Consider the following 22,781-nt stretch of genomic DNA (forward strand, 5'->3'; position numbering starts at 1 on the left):
GTAACCTACCTGTGGTAACTTGAAGCACGTCCTAACAGGGGAGTAAATTTTTAGTGGGCTTAAATGGGTATCAAGTCTTAATATAAGTATATTCTTAATAATAACTTTATACACATACACCCTCCAAACTTTATTTGCAATGTATTATAAAAAAAAACAAAAACAAAAGCATAAGGTACAAGACAGTAAAAAAGTAGATGGGCAAAGGGGAAGTAACTTAATATGAATCCATAAGCCAGTGCATGCCATGTACATTTTATGCAGGTAGAATGGAGAATCCCAGAAGCAAAAGGCAATGATAATAACTAACCTTAACTTATTATAAAAGCTAGACTTGTTGTTCCCTTTTTACATGGATTAATTCATATAATTCTCAAAATAACCCCATAAGATGGTAACTATTTTTACCCCCATTTTATAGATGAAAAAACTGAGGCAAAGTTAAGAAACCTGCCCAAACCCAGACAGCTAATAAGTAAATAGAACCAAGTAAATAGAACCAATAAACCCAAGAGCTTGGGATCTTAACCACTCTATAGCCTCTCAAAACAAAGAGGAACAAAAACTACAACAGCTATAATAAACATGATTTTTTTAAATCCTGTTGTTGAGTTCCAGGGCCTGAGAGAAATTTGTAGGTCCTTGTGAAAGATGTAAGACAGTAAATGTGTTATGCAGTAGACTAGACCCTTAGCCTTCCCTCCACTAATGCAACAGTGATTTGTACAACAGCAAGAAAGAAGCAGCACACTTAATAATTGTTCAAAACTAAAAATCATAAAATTTTACACATGAAATGAACTCCAGAGATCATCTACTTGTTGACCTGAAACCACAGAGAAGGGTTTACTTTAAATCCCCAGTTAGGTCTAAGTATCTTTCTGAAAATCCCTAGAAATTCATGCAACTTCAGTTACAAAGTCCATACCTAAAATATTGTCTCTTTAAATAACCCCACCAGAAGCAAATGCGCCCTCCTTATACTTCTTCACTCCCTAAGGACCTGAGATAGTAACGTGACTTCAAATGCTCAAGTCCAGCCAGTGGTTGTTCCTGGACTTTCAAAACACTACACACTCACTTCCCTCTGCCAGACAGACTTCAAGCTGCCCTCACCTGCAATCTGTGAAAACTTGTCTGAATAAGCAACAGCCTGGGGCTTCTCAAAGGTCTGCAAACTCCCAATCAAAAATTACTGCTGCCCCATCAATGTGTCATATAAATGTTGGCATGTTAATTGTGTATTTATAAGATTGTTAATGGTTAGTTAATTTACCTCCCACACTATCATTGTACTTGAAATGATTTAAAGTCTGCTGAGGGAGTTAACAACATGTAACAGCAGATGCAAGATTTTTTTTTTTTTTTACCTTTCCACACTGTACCCCGACTTCATGCTATTAGCATTAGGCAAGTTGAACCTGATTCCTACACAAGATTCCTTAAGAATGTTATGGAAGCACTCACATTTATTTTGCACAACAAGAAATGATCACAAGTTAGAAAAACAAAGCCTTTTTATTATGTACATTTATAAAAACCAACAGACCCGGTTTTTTACTAAGATTTCAAAGTTCTTTGATCTAATTAAAGTTCAGAATTCATAACCCCTGGAGTTAGAAAATAAGTGAAATGACCATTAAAATAAAATGCACTTTATTGATTTTAAATCTCTTTTTCTAACTCTCTCCAATTTAACTCTAAATTAAATATTCATTTATTTTTTAGAAGAGTAAAATTGAGCCATTTTTTCCCCTCGGGGAATTAAAATCTTCTCCATGTGAATATGCCTAATTTAATTAAACAGTAAATAGTGAGACCTTATATCTGGAGAGCTTAATTTTTCCCTTCACATTTTTATTTCTATACTTTGACTAAAAGTACTTACTAGACCAAATTACAACAACAGAAAACAAATGCTTGTATCTTCTTTCGAATAATATGGAATTCATTCACTAAACATCATTGAGAACTAGGCACTGGGGCTCCTACAAAAAGGTACATGAACACTGGCCTGCATCCTCCAGAGGCTTACAGGCTTCAGCAGATGAGCTATGTCGTGTACATACATAACAGTAATATAAGGCAATATACTACCCATCAAATAAGACACTAAGACAATATATTTTCCAAGAGACAAAAAAGTTACAGAAGGCTTTAGGAAGGAAGAGGGTGGCATTTAAGGATGGGCAGGCTTTCATTAGGCAAAAACACAAGGAGAACAGTAACAGATGACAATTACTGAGCTTCTTACTATCAGCTGTACTTTTCATGTAACAACATATTTCATCCTTACTACCACCCCAGAAAGTAGGTATTACTATTACCCCCATTTTATAGATTATTAAAAAAATTAAGGCTTAAAGGCATTAAGTAACTTGCCCAAGGTCACTTGGTAGATTTTTGAGTCTTTGCAGCTCCTCCCATCACTGGGCTCACTTGTAATTTGCTGTGACCAACAGAATGTAGTTGAAGTAATGTGGGACTGCTGAATCTCGGTCTCAAGAGACTTTGCAGCTTCTGCTACAGCCTTCTTTGGACCATATTTGAATCATGGGAAGAAGCTCGGGATAAAAGACCAAATGCAGAGAGGCTCAGCTATCGATCATTCCAGCTACTGTGATGCCACCCCCCACCGTGAGTGACTGAGGCCATCTGGGACCAGCCAGACCCTCACCAATCTACCAGGAGACCAGGTCTCCTCTCCTATCAAATGTCTCCTGTGGACAGAGGGAAAGGGACCCTGGCCCTTGATTTTTCTTTCCTTGTACCACTAACCTCCACCTGAAATGTCTCTGAATCTTACCATCTGCCAAGATCCAGTTAAAGGGAGACTGGTACAGTACAGGGCCTCTCAAACTTGTCCACGGACACACCTGAAGGGCAGAGGAGAGTAACCATAAATCAAGGTAAGAGAGAACCTAGGGGGAGCCACGTAAAGCAACATGCTGTAAGAAATTTATTTTTAGAATTCATTCATATTTTGCATTCTATCCTATAACATACTGAACCTGTATTTGTTTCAATAGAAAAAAATATTTTACCTTTGAATATAGTCACTAAAACTGATAGTCCAGGAAGATGTGCCTTGCTTACTTTGTGGCTTCCAGGACCGACTGGCACATACTGAGATTCTCACAACCCCATTTTGAACAGCAAGGTCTACTGGAAAAACACAGACTTTGGTGTCAGAAATACCTGATTTTCTGAAGGTAAAATGGTCCTTTATCAACGGATAACTCAAGATCTAAATATTGCTCAAAATGTTTCCTACGACAAGTATGGAGAACAACCATAATTAATAATAACACCAAACTATGTATAAAGTTCTAAGCACAACTTAGACTAAAATCAATATTATAAAGCAGTTATTACAAAACAATCAGTATTTCCAGCGTTTTGAAATACTTGTTTATTATTTGAAATTATTGTTATTAGCAATAGCTGTGAAACTTCAGACAACCTAACTACCCACCACCTCCACAACTCCAAAGCTGCCATCATTTCTGCCTGTTACAAGAAATCTGCCAGTTTGGTGCAATGTAGCCCTAAATTATTTTTCCAATGGGTGTTGTCTCTCTGAGATAACAGATTTGATTGACACTTGTTATGATAAACAAATAATTTTAGGTTTTACTTTAAGATTCCAGGTAAAAATGTTTATAGTTTTACCTAAAGAAACGAATAATGCCAAAGAAACTAGATTGCTTCTCCATGTGAAATTACCAGTGTAAGAGCTGAAACCATAAGTAACACTCAACCGCTACCATTCATTGATTTCATTCGACAAATATTTATAAAGCACTTACTATGTGCCAGGCACCAGAGACACAATGCTGAGCAAAAAAATTTGAAAAGACCTGGCTACTGCCTTCATGGAGCTAAAAGTACATATGGCAGTCAACATTTTAATATGGCTCCAGAAATTCTTCTCTTGATAGCCATGCCTCTGTGTTATTCCCTCGAGTGTGGGTGGAACCTGACTTGCTTCTAGCCAAGAGCATAGCAAAAGTGATGGAAAAGTCATTCCCTTGATGACTTTGTTACATAAGACTTCATCCTAAGCAACCCGGGAGAGAGATTTTAAGCCAGAGATTTTCCTGCCGGTATTGAAAAAGCAAACAGCCATGTTATGGAATTATAAGGCAAGAATCTGAGAGCAGCCTCTAGGAGATGAGAGTGGTCGCAGCCAACAGGTAACAAGGAAATGGGGACCTTAGGCTGGAGTCCACTGACACCTTAATTTCATCCCTTTGAGACCCTCAGCAGAAAACCCAGCTGAGGGAATTCACTGGCTGTCCAGAGGTTAGGACTCCACGCTTCCACTGCTGGGGGCCTGGCTTCAATCCCTTGCCAGGGAACTAAAATCCCACAAGCTGCGTGGCGCAGCCAAAGAAAAAAGAAAGAAAGAGAAAAAGAAAAAAAAAAAAGAAAACCTAGCTGAAGCCATGACTCCTGACCCACTGAGAGATAATAAATTTGTGTTGTTTTAAGCCACTAAGTTTGCGGTCATTTGTTAGGCAACAACAGAAATGAAAATAGTGCAGGAAAACAGCCTAAGCCCCTTCACCTTCACATACATTTAGGACTCTTTACAACCCAGTTTCACTCATCTGCCCCTTCTTCCCAGAAGGCAACTCCCAGGAGTATTCTGAACACAATCTAGCCTTTGGTAATGAGACTTCCTTTGTGTGAGATGTACCTTTATCCTCCAATACAAACCTTCTTCTAAGTCCAACTCAAATATTTCTTCCTCTGTGAACCCTTCTCCAATTCCCAGGGTCCAAACTGTTTTTTTTTTTTAATATATAAATTTATTTATTTATTTATTTTTGGCTGTGTTGGGTCTTTGTTGCTGTGTTGGGTCTTTGTTGCTGTGCGCGGGCTTTCTCTAGTTGTGGCGAGCAGGGGCTACTCTTCATTGCGCTGCGCGGGCTTCTCACTGCAGTGGCTTCTCTTGTTGTGGAGCATGGGCTCTAGGCGCACGGGCTTCAGTAGTTGTGGCGCTTGGGCTTAGTTGCTCCGTGACATGTGGGATCTTCCCGGACCAGGGCTTGAACCCGTGTCCCCTGCCTTGGCAGGTGGATTCTTAACCACTGTGCCACCAGGGAAGCCCCGCAAACTGTTTTTCTTTGTTTTGTTTTTTTGCGGTACGCGGGCCTCTCACTGTCGTGGCCTCTCCCGTTGCGGAGCACAAGCTCCGGACGCGCAGGCTCAGCGGCCATGGCTCACGGGCCTAGCCGCTCCGTGGCATGTGGGATCTTGACGGACTCGGGCACAAACCCATGTCCCCTGCATCGGTAGGCAGACTCTCAACCACTGTGCCACCAGGGAAGCCCCCGCAAACTGTTTTTCTTTGTTTTGTTTTGTTTTTTTGCGGTACGCCGGCCTCTCACTGTCGTGGCCTCTCCCGTTGCGGAGCACAAGCTCCGGACGCGCAGGCTCAGCGGCCATGGCTCACGGGCCTAGCTGCTCCGTGTCATGTGGGATCTTGACGGACTGGGGGACGAACCCATGTCCCCTGCATCGGCAGGCAGACTCTCAACCACTGCGCCACCAGGGAAGCCCCCACAAACTGTTTTAAAAGCACTTTATTTCTACCTTTAATACAGTTGTATGAATATCGTGTTTAAGGAATTGCCAATTTCAAATTTTTTAATGCCAAGGATGCTGCTAAACATCATACAATGCACAGGACAGCACCCACAACAAAGACTTATACCCCCCAAAATGTCAATATCAATAATGCGGAGGTTGAGAAATCTTGCAGTGATGTGTTGTTTGAAGCCACTAAATCTGTGGTAATTTCCAACCTCCGAATGGTTTCATTAATACCAAGATTAATACATACATATACAACTTTGCTACTAAAATCTATGCTCAAATCTTCGAAGGTGCTAAACAAAGTTCAACTCCTAGCATCTGTTTTCTGAAATTTTATCCTACCCTATGGAGAACCACAGCTCAAATTGCTACAATAAAGACAAGTTACATTCCTCCAAACTTATAACTTGATCTGAAGACTGTCACCTGGCCTCCTGCTACTCATTCTTCTAAATCCAGATCAATGGTCAATTCTCTCGGGAAACCTCCCTGATGAATCCCACAGACCAGGTTAGCTGCTCCCATGTGGTCCCACTGTACTGCACTTCATCACTACTTCTACCAAATAATTAATCCAGCACATTGCCTGTTAGTAATAGGTGCTAAGTGTTTGTTGAATTTATTCATTCAACAAATACTTGTTGAATGCCTCCTGTGTACCAGGCACTATTCTAGATGCAGAGAGTACAGCAGAAAACAAAGCAGACAGAAAGTCCTGCCCTCATGGAGTTCACATTCTAATGAAGGAGACAAACAAAATAGAGAATTAAATTATACAATAAGTTAGAAATGCTATGGAGAAAAGTAGCACAGAAAAGAGAGCTAAGGCATGCTAGGTAGGTGGAGCCACAGCTGCAATTGTAAATAAAGTAGTCAAGGGATGCTTCACTGAGAAGGTGACATTTGAGAGTTAACCCTTGAAGATGAAAGAACAAGCCATATGGATTTCTGAGGGAAGCGTGTTGCCAAGCAGGGGGAGTATGCCTGGCACTAAGTATCAAGGAGCCCAGCAAAGAAGCAAGTAGTAGAGGATGAGGTCTGAAGAGTGGGGAGAAGTGAGTAGAGCATTACAGGCAATTCTAAGCACTTTGCTTTAATTACAAGTAGAAAGGAGAATCACCTGAGGACTGTGAGCAGCAATATGATCTAACTCACATTTTAAAAAGTATCTCTCCGGGGACTTCCCCGGTGGCGCAGTAGTTAAGACTCCGAGCTCCCAATGCAGGGGGCCTGGGTTCAATCCCTGGTCGGGGTACTAGATCCCACATGCATGCCACAACTAAGTTTGCATGCCGCAAGTAAGAAGCCCTCGAGCCACAACTAAAGGAGCCCTCAAGCAGCAACTAAGGGGCCCACCTGCTGCAACTAAGACCCAGCGCAACCAAATAAATAAATAAATATTTTTTTAAATAATAAAAAATAAAAGTATCTCTCTGGCTGCTTTGTTAAGGAATGAATAAATGAATGAATGAATAAACAAAGAAACTAATCACACTTAAAAAAATAATAATGACTGTCTGTATGTTGGTTTTCTCTTCTAAACTCTCAACTCCTTAAGCACGCTGTCTTAATCATCACTGTACTGCCAGTTTCTAGTAGAAAGTGGCTGGCATCCAGCAAGGGCTCAGTGTGCAATAAACAGACAAAACAAATCTTTCCTGTTCCCAAAGGGTGGCGCCATGATTTTCAAAAACAAAAAAGGGCCCTTATCCATGGTGCTGGTGCAGTAGATAGCTCTCCTGCTACAGTCTAAGATTTATTTTCCTTTTACTGTCTCCTCAATATTTGAAGTTTGCTTAACCAAGTAGAAGATTTCAATAGTTATGTTTCCACTTACCTGGCTCTCAGGTTAACCACATCATCAACTGAGGGAAGCAACATAGTTTATTGCAAGCACCACTCAGGAAACCTGACTTCCAATTCCCTAATTACCAGGGACCTAATTACATGGCCTTGGACAAGTTACCTCTTTAAAACTCTTTAAACCTGTTTTACACATCAGTCCATTTTTTGCATCTGTTAAATGGGGAGGATGAACTATAAGAAGGGCCTTTTCAGCTCTCAAATTCTATTCCAATCACATGCGAGGTGGAGGAGGTGGAGGAGGAGGATGTAATCGCGTGTTCACCCAGGGTTCAAGTAAAAAGGTTTGCGTGTTTTGCTTCATACTGTTTTCCCTCAAAGGCCAGAAGAATTCCACTGCATGTTTTACTTATATCATGGTGCCGTGGTTCACACTCTAAGAACAGAGGTATGAGGAATTCCTTTTTTGACAAAGATTTTAATAGCATCAAGATTTTGGCAGCAAACCCTCTCAAAGGTAAACCACACTGACTGATTTGAGTGAGCACTATCATACCTTTGTCTAAAAAATGCTATTATGTATGGAAACTGGTTCCTAGAACTACAAGCGCTGAAGTTAGTAAACACATCTGGAATTCCAGGTTACTGCCTGTAGCCTGCCTAGGGACTAGCTATGGGATGATTTCAAGTGAGTTGGGTGCCTCTGCCTCTGTTCCCTCAGCAGTGAAATATTCATAATCTATGTGCTACTTATCCACCTCATAGGGATACTTACAAAAAGTAAAAAAGCACTATTCAAATCCAAGATGCAATATTCTTGACTCTTCCTGCTCTAGCTACATTTTTTTGGAGGGAAAATAAGCTGTCAACTATCAAACTCATTTATTCAACTCCTAATGAAGGAAGGGCAGCATAAAATAATCTAAACAGATATTTTATTCTAAACAGATAACCCCCAAACTATTTTTCTGTGACTGTGAAAGGTGCTTTGTACTTTCATTTCAATGGCACTTTCATAACCTCAATAAATGGTAACTGTTATTATTATTAACAAAACTGCACTAACTTTGCCAAGTATTTTTTATATCTTCTAGATTACGTTTTTAAAAAAACTATTACCAGATGGATCAAACATGAGGACAGAGCAGCAGGACTGGCTTCATTCTGCCTGTAATGTTATACAGTTAGGGGGGCAGTGTTTCACAAAATACACTTTAAGTAGAATAATTAATTCTCTGATTCCAGAAGGTTGCTTATTTATTTACACTTACATCACTTACAAAACTGTTAGAGGTGGACTCTATTACCATTTATGTTTTACAAATCAGTAAACTGAGGCACGGACTTGCCCAAGGCCCCATAACTAGTGAGAGGTAGAGCCAAGATAAAGCCTAGGCAGCCTGGCTCCACAACCCCTGCTCGGAAGAGCTATTATATGCTGCCTCGAATTTCCAGGTTAAGTCCATTTCATCACACGTTGAATCCTCTTCTCTCACTAGTCTAGATATGGGTCGGACCTACCTGTTCATTCAAGAAATTCAACAAGTGTGAATACATGCTGGGAATTAGGAGTATAAAGTAACAAGTCATAGTCCCTATCCCCAAAAGGCTTACAGTCAAGCAAGAAGAAAAATACAAAAATGGCCACAATAAAGGATGAGAGCAATGCTGGAGGATTCTATATAACAAAGTACTATGGAAACGCAAAGGAAAGCTATCTAAAGGAAACTGGATACTCAGACAAGGCTACACAGAGGTGACTAAGATCAAGGTAATGGAAGTGATCACTTCCAACTTAGTCACCTTAAGATAGGGGCAAGACGGAGCAGGCAATTAAATAGTCTATAATGCTGGCTCCTTGTTCAATAATGTTTAAAATAAAATGTGCTCCCGATCTGTCCTATGAACTGCAGATTAACATCAGGCCATGCATAGGTTACTGCAGTAGCAGGGAGAAGATAACCAACCTTTGGAGTGGGGGAAGTGGAGGGAATCAGGAAGGTTGGGAAAAGGGACACAGGAGAAACTAAGAGCATCAGACTGCCTAGGTTCAAATCTGGACTCAGCCACTCACTCACCATGGGACCTAGGGAAAGTAACAATTTCTGTGCCTCCGCTTCCTCATCTATAAATGGGAACAATTTTGGTGCCTATCTCATAGGATTATTGTGAGGACTGAAAGAAATCATATATGTTATGTGTGTATAAAAGCACCAGGCCCATGGTAAGCACTATACAAATGTTTACTATTATTGTTATTGCTATTATTCCCTGGTCTAAAATGAATCTTCAAAGATGAATCATTCATCCAGCTTTTTTCAAAGAGAAAAGGCACTAAAATAACATATAGCAGAACATGTAGCTGGCAACTAAAACTACCAGGAGTTCAAAGCTGCTGTTTAGGTTAGCATTTCAGAGAGACTGCTCTGGCAAGCTGCACAGAAAATTAATCTGATGGACAAGACACAAGATTAGTTATGAAGCTGTGACTATAGCTCAGGGAAGAGATGATGAAATCCAAAGTAAGGCACTGAAAGATAGGCCTATGAACTTAAGAAATAGTTTTAAAAAATATTTAGGAGATAAAATTGGTAGAACTTGGTGACTGAGTGGATGTGGAGGGTTAAGGAGAAGGCGAAAGTTTATGGCTTGTATGACAGCACCAACAAATGAAACTGAACTGAAAAGTAGGAACAGCTTAACAGGGAGAGGGGAAATGAGGAACTATGTTTCAGACACAATGAGCTTGAGATGTCTATGGATTACCCAAACAGAGATCCATCATGATACAAACCTAACAGCCCAGGAGAAAGGTTTGAGCAAATCTGGGACAACAACATATAACTGACACATGAAGGACAGGCAAACCTGAAGCCTAGGAGAAAGATCTGAGCAAATTTGGAAGACATTAACATATAAATGACAGATGAAGCCATGGATGTGAATGAGCTTACCCAGGGAAAATATGCAAGGAAACGAGCAGTAACCTAGTGACAAAACCCAAGGAACAGTAAAACAGTCCTCTCAGTATACGCAGGTTCGGCATCCGCAGATTCAACCAACTGCAGATTGAATTTGGTTGGTTGGGTGAATGCACAGACACAGAACCCAGGATGTGGAAGGCCGACTGTACTATGCCATTTTACATGAGGGACTTGAGCATCTGTGAATTTTGGTATCCTCTGGGTCCTGGAACCAATACCCTGCAAATACAGGAGGATGACTGTAGTTAAAGGATGAGCCAAGGAAAAGAAACCCCCCAAAATCTCCAAAAATCAACTCAACCTTGGCCTAGATTCTAAAGTTAGGATCTGTGCTGTGGAAATTCACAAATATCTAAGCAGTTACAGTCATCCCTCAGTAAACCTGGGGGATTGTTTCCAGGACCACTGCAGATACTAAAATCTGTGGATGCTCAAGTCCCATAGTTGGCCCTCCCTCCTCCGCATCCATGGTTCCACATCCACAGATCCAACCAATCACAGATCCTGTCGTACTGTATTTATTGAAAAAAAAATCCACATGTAAGTGGACTGGTGCAGTTCAAACCCATGTTGTTCAAAGGTCAACTGTACTTTCTTCACTGGCTTTTCCCTCTCCCTGCATGTCCTAGTAAGAAGTTCCAACTACTGGATTGTGGAGTCCTTGAGAAGAAAGGACTAGAAGCCTTATTTGGCTTCCTGTCACTAACGTCCAATATAAGGCCTGGTACACATATGCTTGTAAAGTGAATGTAGTTGAAGAGATAAAATTGGAGAATTTCCCATTCATCAAGACAAAAGGGCTCATGGAATGCCTAGGGTTGCTTCCAGCCCAGACCAGAGCAATAGAAAGCCTGAAGAAAGTGAAAGCAGAAAGGCGGCAGACCTTATACACTGCTGGAGGGAATGTAAAATGGTGCAGCCACCTGTGAAAACAATTTGTCAGTTCCTCAAACTGTTAAACAGAGTTACCTTATTACCCAGTAATCCACTCCAAGGTAATACACCCAATAGAACTGAAAACATATGCTCACACAAAAACTTGTACAAGAATGTCCGCAGCAGTATTATTCATAATAGCCAAAGAGTGGGAACAACCCAAACCTCCATCAACTGATGAACAGATAGGCAAAATGTGGTACTTCCATACAATGGGATATTATTCAGCAATAAAAAGAAATAAAGTACTGGACTTCCCTGGTGGCACAGTGGTTAAGAATCCGCCTGCCAATGCAGGGGACATGGGTTCGAGCCCTGGTCCGGGAAGATCCCACATGCCGCAGGGCAACTAAGCCCGTGCGCCACAACTACTGAGCCTGTGCTCTAGAGCCCGCGATCCACAACTACTGAGCCCTCGTGCCACAACTACCGAAGCCCGCACGCCTAGAGCCCGTGCTCCGCAGCAAGAGAAGCCCCCGCAATGAGAAGCCTGCGCACCACAACGAAGAGTAGCCCCCACTCACAGCAACTAGAGAAAGCCTGCGTGCAGCAGCAAAGACCCAACGCAGCCAAAAATAAATATATAAATAAATTTATTTAGAAAAAAAGAAATGAAGTACTGATATATGCTACAATATGGATGAACCTTGACAATATTATGCTGAGAAGCCAGACACAAAAAGCCACATATTGTGTGATTCCATTGATATAAAAGGTTCAGAATAGGCAAATCCATAGATACAGGAAGTAGATTAATGATTGCCAGTGGCTAGCGGAGGGAGAAATGAGGAGTGAGTGCTAATGGGTATGGGGTTTCTTTGGGGGTGATAAACCATTAAAGTGTACACTTTTAAAAGGGTAAATGTTATGATACATGAGTTATATCTCAATTTTAAAAGGGGGTGGGGTAGAAACACAGAGAGGCTAGAATCCATGCTACACCCTAGAATTTCTTCTAGTTCAGGTGATTCCAACACAAGGATACCAACAAATCACTTAATTGAATAGTACTGGTGACAGTAACCATAAAATTTTTTTAAACAATTTGTAATACAAGTTGATTACATCAAAGAGATGTCAAATTCCTCACCCAAGAATCAGAGATTTCAAGACTTTTCCCCTGCGGAAAGGAGGAGAACTTTCTATACATTAGTGACCTTGTGTGGAGGTAGCCGATCTACATTTCTAATTGGGGGAGATTAAAGCCTAGTGCCAGAAAACACAACAGAACTTGTGACTTTGTTGAAGCAAGCACTCCTACACTGAGCAGCTTTTCCTACCAAAGCACCAGACACTGCTTTAATCCACCCCAGAGCTGGGCCTGGGAAGTCACAGAGTTTACACAATGCCTCTATCAGCAACCTACTGAGCTACTGGTCCTTGGGGAGCAATTCTCCTCTTCACTTTGGAATAAAAAAGGGAGGGGGACACAACAAGGAAGACAACATGGCATGACAGATAACATAAAGGCTTTGGAAAGCTTGTGTGTGCTCCCAATTCTACCACCCAGTAGCTGAGAAAACTGGCAAAGTCACAATTCCTCTGGACCTCAGTAAGACATTATCTCATACCTCACAAAGCTGCTCTCACAAGGTAGGGCCCAACAGTGACACTCAAATATTAGTATTCTCCCCAATTCACCAAAAGGAAAACTAGTTGCTAGTACTGTATATTTGGGGGTCATATTGGAAAATAAGGCTCATGGACCTCTTCTCTATGAGGTACTTAAACACATATTCTCATACTTAAAATTAGGAAACAAATAGAATGTCCAAATTTGAATCCTTGACTCCTTTCTGTGAAGCCTACCGCCATTTAATTACCAATACTATGCATCTCTCCTCTCTCTAGATTTCATTCATTCTCTTTCTCTCCATTATCCAATCCCATCTTCTCTCACCTAGGCTATAGCAATTGCTTCCTAACTTGTCTTAAGACCCTTCAATAACGTCCCAAACTCTTTAATATAACTGAACTTGCTTCCTCTGCAGCCCCATCTTCCATTTATCCCCTTTGTTCTTTCTACTCTAGCCATTCTCAACTTTTAGTGTTCTTCCAGCCTTTAAAACCGTTCTCCTTACACCTGGCTTAAACATCACTTTCTCCTTCACCCTTCAGATCCCAATTTAGACAGCACCTGCCTGGAAGGTTTGACCTTATCAAGTCTAGGGTAGGTAGGTACTCCTCCATACTCACCTTGACTCTCATTACTCTGACACTTCTCACACTAGGCTCTACTCCTCAAACTACACTGCACTTCCGTTACTAGACTGCAAATCCCACGAGCACTGGGTCCGTGCCTGTAGTTTTCATTGCTCGATTCCCAGACATATGACTAATGCCCAATATACATTCAGCTAATGCTGACTGAATAAGTGAATGACTACAGTTAAGCAAAAAACTTAACTGACTAAATAGAACATTTTGCATGTAATATTTTCTTCATATAAAATTTTTTAATTTTGAAGAAAATTACAGATACAGCCAAATCCAATTTTTCATAACAACCATGGGGAAAAGGGCTTAAGCACACATGTACTTTCTACAACTTTAACCACTAATACTAAATATAATCAAAAGGAGGTAAACTACTACCCCAGGGGGAATGGTACCCCTAACATTGTTCAGTTTTAGGACTTAAATCTCCTTAACTGGAAAGAGTGGTAAAGGTATATATAATGCAAATTACAAACATTATTGTCAAATCTTGCACTGGAGTAAAAATAAGCCGAAATTTTTTTTTGCCAGCCCACTTCTCCCCCCTCCAAAAAAGAATGTCCACATACTTGATAGAAACACCACTTAACTCCAAATAGCTCACCAAGTGAAGGCTACTGTGAAATACTTCAAATTCCATAAGCACTGAGGACTGCAAAGACTGTGGGAAGAGAATGTTCCAAGCACCAACTAATGATCAGAAGGTACAAATGAAATAAACCCTGATGCATGATGACTATCTAAGGAAGTCTAAACTGAAGACTGAATATATTTGCTCTGAAATCATTAACCAAGCTTCAGCTTCTGAAATACATTAAAAATACTTAACACATTTTATGTCTCAAGTACAAGTGACAGAGATTTATTATTAAAGATAACTAGTTTCCTTCGCCTAGTTTAGATATATATAAATATCACATTTCAGAATTCATTTTTGTATTTTGGATTTTTTCTTAATACAAACAATTTCAGTTCTTATCATGTGCTTGTTCCCTATGCTAATGAGAACACTAGTTATACCAACTCAGAATTTTTATTATCATTTTGGGGATGTGACCACCCTTTTTATTCTGTTCATATTTTAACTCAGCAACTTTAATCCTGCGATCAGAGCTTCATTAGCTTGTAAACAAACTGTTTCTCAGGTAAACTGAATTGCCCCACATCAGTATCTTAAGCAAATAAATAAGCACAAAAAAGGCAGAGATTATAAATTAGGGCAGACAAATCTGTATCTAGCCCCACGCAGGTAAAGAGCATTCTATCAATACAGTGAAATGCTAATCTCCTAATTAACAACCTAATTAGGTAATTATGGCTTTGCAGAGGGATGCCGAAATGAAATATGACAACATGGTCACCTCTTTATATGGCACCTGTGGGCCTTTTCAGCTGTCATTGCAAAGAGTGCAATATCAATTTGAACAGATGACAAAGTGCTGTCATTTTTCATTCTGATAATATACAGAATGCTTTGGACAGAAGCAGTTTACAAAATGAAACATCTTGCCTGGTATTTTCCTAATTTAAATATGCTCAAATACTTTGTTAAATTTTTGCATGCTTTTGTATATACGAGAATTACCACGCACACTTAAAAAAAAACCTAGACATCATGCTTAACGGTACAAGCTGAAACTACTGCAATTTCATTTAGGAAGTATATAATTAGAAAAGAGTAAAAGACACAATTCTTCATGACATTTTAATATTCATACACCCTGAATACTGCTATCACAAAAAGTAAAATTCAAACTTTGATCTCTAATTTTTTTCTTACAAAATTTTTCAAAAGTGAGATAGAAATTCACACTTACACTTTTCCGTACCAAAAAAGCACTTACCAAGATACAAATATTCAACTCACAAAAAAAGCTCTATATACCAATGACCAGCCTTACGAATAATAGGCATGTACTCTTTCTGAAAGACAGAGCTGTCACAGGGCTACTCACTGACCCACTGGCCACTAAAGAGGTGATGGTAGCACTGGGACACTGGTACCACCTACACAAATATGACTCTTCTTTCAAGATATTTTTGAGGAGGAGAGGAGAACCTCAACATCATGTATGTCAAGATACAGGAAACCATATCCTAAGTGTAAAACAACTGAGGTTAAAACTAACTTGAAAATACAATCTTATTGGGTTAGCCAAAAAGTTCTTTCGGTTTTTAAGTAAAAATAAAAGATATTTTTCATTTTCACCAAGAATTTTATTGAATAACGTATTCACTGTTTTGTTTCACTACCTTCTGCCATTTTTCAGGCAACTGCATAATTCCATCTTCCCAAAACTTTTTATCTTTTTGAGCAAAGAACTGTTCCAGGTGCCTTTTACGGTCTTCCAGGGAACTGAAATTTTTTCCATTAAGAGGATTTTGTAAAGACCAAAGTAAATGGAAATCCAAAGGCGCAATGTCTGGTGAATATGGCAGATGAATCAGAACTTCCCAGCCAAGCTGTAACAGTTTTTGCCTAGTCATCAAAGAAACATGCGGTCTTGCGTTATCCTGATGGAAGATTATGCGTTTTCTGTTGACTAATTCTGTATGCTTTCTGGCGAGTGCTGCTTCAGTTGGTCTAATTTGGAGCAGTAATTGTTGGAGTTAATCGTTTGGTTTTCCAGAAGGAGTTCATAAGAGGGGACTCGCTTTCAATGCCACCATATACACATCACCTTCTTTGGATGAAGACCGGCTTTTGGTGTGGTTGGTGGGGGTTCATCTCGCTTGCCCCATGATCTCTTCCGTTCCACACTATTGTACAGTATCTACTTTTCATTGCCCATCACAATTTGTTTTAAAAACGGAATATTTTCATTACGTTTAAGTAGAAAATTGCATGTGGAAATATGGTCACAAAGGTTTTTTTCGCCTTAGGTGGAATCCAAACATTAAAGTGATGAACATAACCAAGCTGGTGCAAATGATTTTCAGCGCTTGATGTGGATATTTTGAGTATGTCGGCTATCTCCCGTGTGGTATAACGTTGATTGTTCTCAATGAATGTCTCAATTTGATCGTTATCAACTTCAAATGGTCTACCTGACGGTGGTGCATCGTCCAGCGAGAAATCTCCAGAATGAAACTTCGCAAACCACTTTTGACACGTTCGATCAGTCACAGCATCTTCTTCATACACTGCACAAATCTTTTTTTGCGTTTCAGTTGCATTTTCACCTTTCTTGAAATAATAAAGCATAATATGCCGAAAATGTTGCTTTTTATCTTCCATCTTCAATATTAAAATGGCTACACAAAAATTCACCAATTTTTGTTTTTTTTTAAATGCACGCTGATATGATAGCTGTCACAATACAATCTAACAAAATTGTTTCGAATGAAGTTAAAGACAACTAAGTGCTACTACAGCCATCGTACAGAAAAACCAAATGAACTTTTTGGCCAACCCAATATAACTTCAGATCACCTGTATTAGGGAAAACTTTTTGGTCAAAATGATGTGCACTAGCTCTACCCATATTTCTCAATTACAAGTTAATTAAAAGGATTTTTTATTGAAAAGTAATTTATGTTTATGAGAGAGTATTTTGGAAAACAGAAAAGAGCATAAAGACCTATAATCTAACCACCTGTTTTTTTCTTTGTGTGTTTGACATTAATTGAGATCATACTTTAGTTTTATATCCTTCTTTCACTTCATATTATATGATGAGCATATTAAGTCACTAAAATTCTTCTAAAACATCTAAAATGCTTGTACAATATTTCCATTCTATGGCTTTTCCATTTCTCTTACCTCTTTGTTGACTACTAAAGTTGTTTCTAATTTTTGCTATTATAAATACTTCCACAGTGAACACCTTTGAACATGAATATTTTTCTACATTTCTGATTATTTCTTTACCGAAGATTCTTGATAAAAAAAAAAAAAAAAACACCCTAGGGCTCCCCTGGTGGCACAGTGGTTGAGAGTCCGCCTGCCGACGCAGGGGACACAGGTTCATGCCCGTGTCCGGGAAGATCCCACATGCCGCGGAGCGGCTGGGCCCGTGAGCCATGGCCGCTGAGCCTGCGCGTCCGGAGTCTGTGCTCCGCAACGGGAGAGGCCACAACAGTGAGAGGCCCACGTACCGCAAAAAAAAAAAAAAAAAGAGAGAAGCAGCATTTTAGATCTGAACTGTTCTCCACTGGAGTCTGCCAGTAATCAGTTGTGCAGCTTTAAGCATGTCAATTAGAATCAGAAAGCTTGGCATCCTGAAAAGACCTCACCAAGACTTCAATCGGGCTCCCTCATTATCATCCAGATGGCAAAAAAGATACAAAGATTTGTAAGTGACTTGACCAAAACCAGAAGGCTGTTAGTGGCATACCTGCATTCAGAATTCAAGTCCCTCTCAGTCTAGTGCACTTTCTACTAAACTGTAATTCACTGGGCACCAATTTCTTCATCTCAAGAGGTTATGATTACCCCCCTTGTTCACTTCATGTACTGTAGAGAGTACCAAAGGAAACAAGAGATCTGGCAGCATTTAAAGTGCTAAGGGCACAAAAGTATTACAAGGTCATCATCACCTCATCCAAACCCCATCCCTCCAGAAATTCAGCCTGATCATACAATAAAAGCATTTACCCTGCCACTTCCCCAAAGATATCAGTATGAGTCAAATACAACACCCCCTCACTCTAGCAATTTACCAGTAGATTTCTGATCAATAATCACAACAGGCATTGTACCTCCTGCTTTGAACAGTGGGTATCAAAATTTCAGTGAGCAGGTAGGTCAGAGTTCACAATCAGGCAGCCTAAGACTGTACACAGCCCACAAATGTGTTTTGGTCTACATGATAATTTTTTTAAGGGCAGTTTTTTAAACTAAATACATTAAAATCCAGATTTCCAGCATCTCTTGAAAACAATCGGAAGATCTAGAGATACTGGGTCCACTTCCTCACACGGCGACAAGCAACTGGAGCTGAGTAGTGACTGCTGCCTTCAGACTGACTGGTCATGGGCCCTCCAGTTCACAAGATCTGTCCTACTCTTTATATTACATTATGGGCATTTGAGTTGGAGACTCCTGAGGTAGAGTTCAAAAGAGAACTAAATTAATAAATATTTGTTTACTCTTTTGGCCAACTTTTTTTTTTTGCATTATCAACTCACTAGCTGTATGACTCTTGGGTAACACACTTAACCACTAAGGCTTAGGCTACTCGTGTTAAATTGGTAATACCCTAGCTCACAGAATCATAAAGACTGAAGGAAATAAGGTATACAGAAACATTTAACGATGACTGTAAGCACTCAATTACTTTAACACAAGCTAAAATGTGCTAACTTTTGAGTGAAAAACTTCAAACTCACAGAAAACACAAGGCCAGGGTACCTCCCATAAGAGAAAAAATGTAATGTGACAGAATTCTTTGTCATAATAATTTGGCATCTATTGCTGCGTCCTTAACAATAAGGCCTACATATCAAAATAACAGATTTACAGCAAATTCTCTCAGCTGAAGCACATATAATCTACTGAACTGCAATAGTTTCTAAAGTCTTCAGTTATGAGTCAATAAGCAAAACAAACACCCCACTTAAGTATATATATTTAACGGGACAGATGAGGTGATGAGTTCCTTGAGCACAGAAGCCATGTTCATTCCTCATTATTCCTACTGCCCAGCATGGTGATGGGCACGTTGAAGCTAGGGCTCAAGGGCTAGCTCCTCTCCGAAGCCACCCACATCACAAAGACACAACATGGCGTAGTACCGAAGAGTGGAGTTACCAAAGTCTGGCAGATAATCCCCTCTACTCTCAGCTCCAACAACTGCATAAACTAAAGGAATTCATTTACCCTCTGTGCTCTAGTTTCCTCATCTGTAAAATCAGAATGCTAATAACACCATCCTGTAGAGGAATGAATGAGAATGCATTTAACACAATGCTGGCACACAGTAAGTGCTCATTAGCTACCGTTATCAGTGTTTCCTCCTTTGTGCTCCACAGTACCCTGTGGGGACTACTATCTTAGTATCTACTATGCTTTACTATGGTTCACCTGCACAAACATGTCTGCCCCATGGGAGTGTCGACAACCTCAGGGTGGGGACCTGGTTATACTCCTTTTTGTATCCCTGGGTCTAACATTTTCCCCGGCACAGCTGAATGAATCATAGATCTTAAAGGTATTTATTAACAGGAAAGGTTATGAGCAGAAACGGGAAGTGACCTCTCTTGCCCAACACACAAGCCCTGACTCTGACCCCCTCCTGACCCTCCAACTTTACTTCCCAGTATTCCCACTGAAAGAAGCAATGGTTTGATTTATTCAGGCTGGTCTACTCACTACTCTAAAACCATGCCACAGGCATTGCATCTTTGCATCTTACAGCTATTTTCAGGGGAACCTTGCCACAAATCAGGCCCTTTACCCACATTAGCTCACAACACTTCATGAAGTCTCTATCATCCCCCATCTCAAACTATACTTGAAGGAAATGATAGTTAGAATTAAGAAACTTGCCAAAGGTCACATATCTAGTAAGAGGAAGGACCAAGAATTGAAGCCAGCATCCATGGTTGTTCTCTACAGAATGTCTGGTCCACTCATTCAACGTTGAGCTGACCCACCTACTACCTTCTTACCTTGGAAGATTAAGGTCTTCTCTACATTTAAAGGACTATCTGACAGTCATATTGACATTGATATTTTTTCTCTTGTATACCTGTTTCAATATGTATTTGCATACAGAGAGCTATGGTGTGAGAAAAGAAAAACACATAATGGAAAAGGCACAGATGTAGGCATAAGACAGACCTGGGTTTGAATCCTGGCTGTCTCATACCAGATATGTAATTTATCCTGAGCCTTCCTAATCTGTGAATTGAGGTTAAAATGATTAAACAAGAGAAACCTAATATAATCTCCAGTATAGTAAATAACAAAGCTTAGTTAACCCCACATTATGCAACATTACCTGGACATAGTACACTCCTCAAAAGTGAATAACGCCCCCTCTTCTGTGCTACCACTGGATCACAGAAAGAACTCTCCTGCAGTGTACATACCATTCTGTGTTCGAATTATTTCCTTATCTCACTCACTAAATTGAGCAGACAAGAACTGAGTCTTATTTATCTCTACATTGTCTAGCATGGTACCTGGTATATATCCATACTCAGTAGATGTTTGCTAAGTGAAATAATTGTAGATATAATAATGAGTGTTTAGGATTCTAGAAAAGAAATCATTTCCAGCTGAGATTGCCCTGAACTAGTTGAGGGAAGGCCAATTTCAGCTGGGCCGTGGTAACATCTCAATAGGTGGGAACAGAAAAGGAGAAATCTAGGCAGAGAGAAAGTCCTACAAAAAAACAACGAACAAAGGAAACAACAAAGGCATCTAGGTCCTACTTAACCAGAGTAAAGGATCAGGGTAGGGGGCCTTTCGAAGCGTAGCTGGAAAGTTAGCCAGGAGCCAGGAGGTGTAGAGGAATGTGAGTACACTCAGGCATCACAGGAGATGAAGGAAGGTATGAACACAAAGCTGAATGGGAAAGGGGCCGCCTGCATGCCTCACAGGCCCCAGCAACCTTGCAAATGTGTAAACTGAAAAAGATAAAACAAATATCAATACTTCATCAACAACTCTTTCAGCGTTTACTGAGCATCTTGTGCGAGCTCACAGAATATGAAGAATAAAACATGGTGCCTTCTTTTCTGCTGTTTTAAATTAGGAATCCACCCCTTCTGCTTGTCAAAATATTGATAGAATGAGAACGTTGACTTTGCTTTAACCGATGTTTGTAAACACCTGTCTCCATTTGACTGTTTACGCATGGGGAAGTTTTGAACTTTGCTGGTTTTGGTTTATAACATGATGCTTTTGCACAGTGCCACGTATTGGGAGAGGCTTCAAAAATCACTTCATTCAGAATGAAAATTGAGCCAACTTCCGGGTCTCCGGTTAAAGTAATGCTCTTGCTTAAACTAAAATGACTTTTTTTTTTCCCCAGCCTTAAACAGATCTGGAAGACTCTATGCCACTCCCATGAACAAAAGGCTGAAACAAAGTTCCAGCAGCACTCTGGCTAGAAAAAAAACAGTTCTGCGAGGCTGTTTACCCCTTTGGGGCAATGGAGCTAAAGGAAGCTGGGAAACAGGGACTGCACAGACAATGCTTTAAAAACTTGATTTTCTCGTTATGAAGATTAAGACACCTAGATGTTGCCGAGGGTACAGCCAGAAACTGCCAGAGTCAACAGTACCCTCCCCAAACCCCAATTCTACCAAGTCCACTAGTTTCTACTCCCCCAAATCACACACCCAGCTGTCAGGCTCATAGCAGCCTCCACGAAAGGGCCAGAAAACGGATGCTCAAGGGAGACCAGAGCAAGGGCCAGACAGGCTGCCCGCTGGGCAGCGCCGAGCGCGGGGGAGTGAGGAAGGCCGCCAGGCTCCTCGGGTGGGCTGGCGGGGGTAGTGAGCGAAGGAGCTAGAGGCTGAGGCAACCTTTACCTGAAGCTGCTGCCACACTACGGGCCGGGTCGGCCCTGGGACACGTTCCTGAGGGGATGGCTCGGCTCCCCCGCGCCTCCCGGCCCCTGCCCGAGCTCCGCACTCTCGGAATCCTCGGGGACTGGCGCTCCTCCCGGCCGGCTCAGCTGCCGCTTTCCGGGCTTGCCTTCATGCCCCTGCCGCTCACCGCCGCTCGCCAGCTGAGCAGCAGCCCTGTTGGCCCCGAGCCGCGCCACGACCCGGAACCGCACTCCGCGCGCCGGAAGTCCCTGACCGGGAAGAAGCCGTTGGCTGGGGACGTTTCGCGCAAGCCCCAGAGCCAAGAGCAAGGAGGGAAGCCCTCACGGGGGGCGGGGCCGAACGGGAGGCCGTGCGCGTGCGCACCACTTCCCCGCCTCCGGCCAAGGCCTGGGTGGGAGATGAGCTGGGAGTCTGGCAATGTACCTTGACCTCCGGGTTTGGGTTGGGTAGAAATCAGCGTCAGCCTTCTCCTTCGAATTTCCTCCTCTCTCTCCCTGCTTACACGGAAAGAAGCCCTTGGTTCCTCCAGAAATGAGTGATGAGGAAGACCTGGGTTTAAATGCCAACTCTAACCTGCTGTGTATCCTAGGACAAGACACGTCCCTTCTCTGACCCATCCATACAGTGGCTCCAATTTTAAGTATTGCTGTGAGAATCGAATGGGATGATGCTCTAAAAACACTCAGCACAGTGCCAGACACTTAATAAACTTAGTAAATGTTAGTCATTCTT

At 41.0% G+C, this 22,781-nt stretch overlaps 1 protein-coding gene across 5 annotated transcripts in view; it reads right to left on the minus strand.

Annotated features, from left to right (window-relative positions):
* The window catches only part of MAPKAP1 (MAPK associated protein 1), a 231,214-nt gene extending 208,922 nt beyond the window's left edge, over positions 1-22,292 (minus strand). For 3 of the 5 annotated variants that reach the window (XR_003790653.1, XM_029201625.1, XM_029201623.1), the window contains exons 1-2: positions 22,029-22,274; positions 2,807-2,876 (exon numbers count right to left, since the gene is read on the minus strand). The gene's annotated coding sequence lies outside the window, so the exon portion shown is untranslated. Of the gene's footprint in view, positions 1-2,806; positions 2,877-22,028 lie in introns of all 5 variants that reach the window. The other 2 variants (XM_029201627.1, XM_029201624.1) reach the window with 1 other exon arrangement.
* Between the last annotated feature and the right edge of the window lie 489 nt (positions 22,293-22,781).

Source organism: Monodon monoceros, unplaced genomic scaffold (assembly GCF_005190385.1).
Source record: "Monodon monoceros isolate NGI ecotype Baffin Bay Population unplaced genomic scaffold, NGI_Narwhal_1 Super_Scaffold_5, whole genome shotgun sequence".
Classification (NCBI taxonomy): domain Eukaryota; kingdom Metazoa; phylum Chordata; class Mammalia; order Artiodactyla; family Monodontidae; genus Monodon; species Monodon monoceros.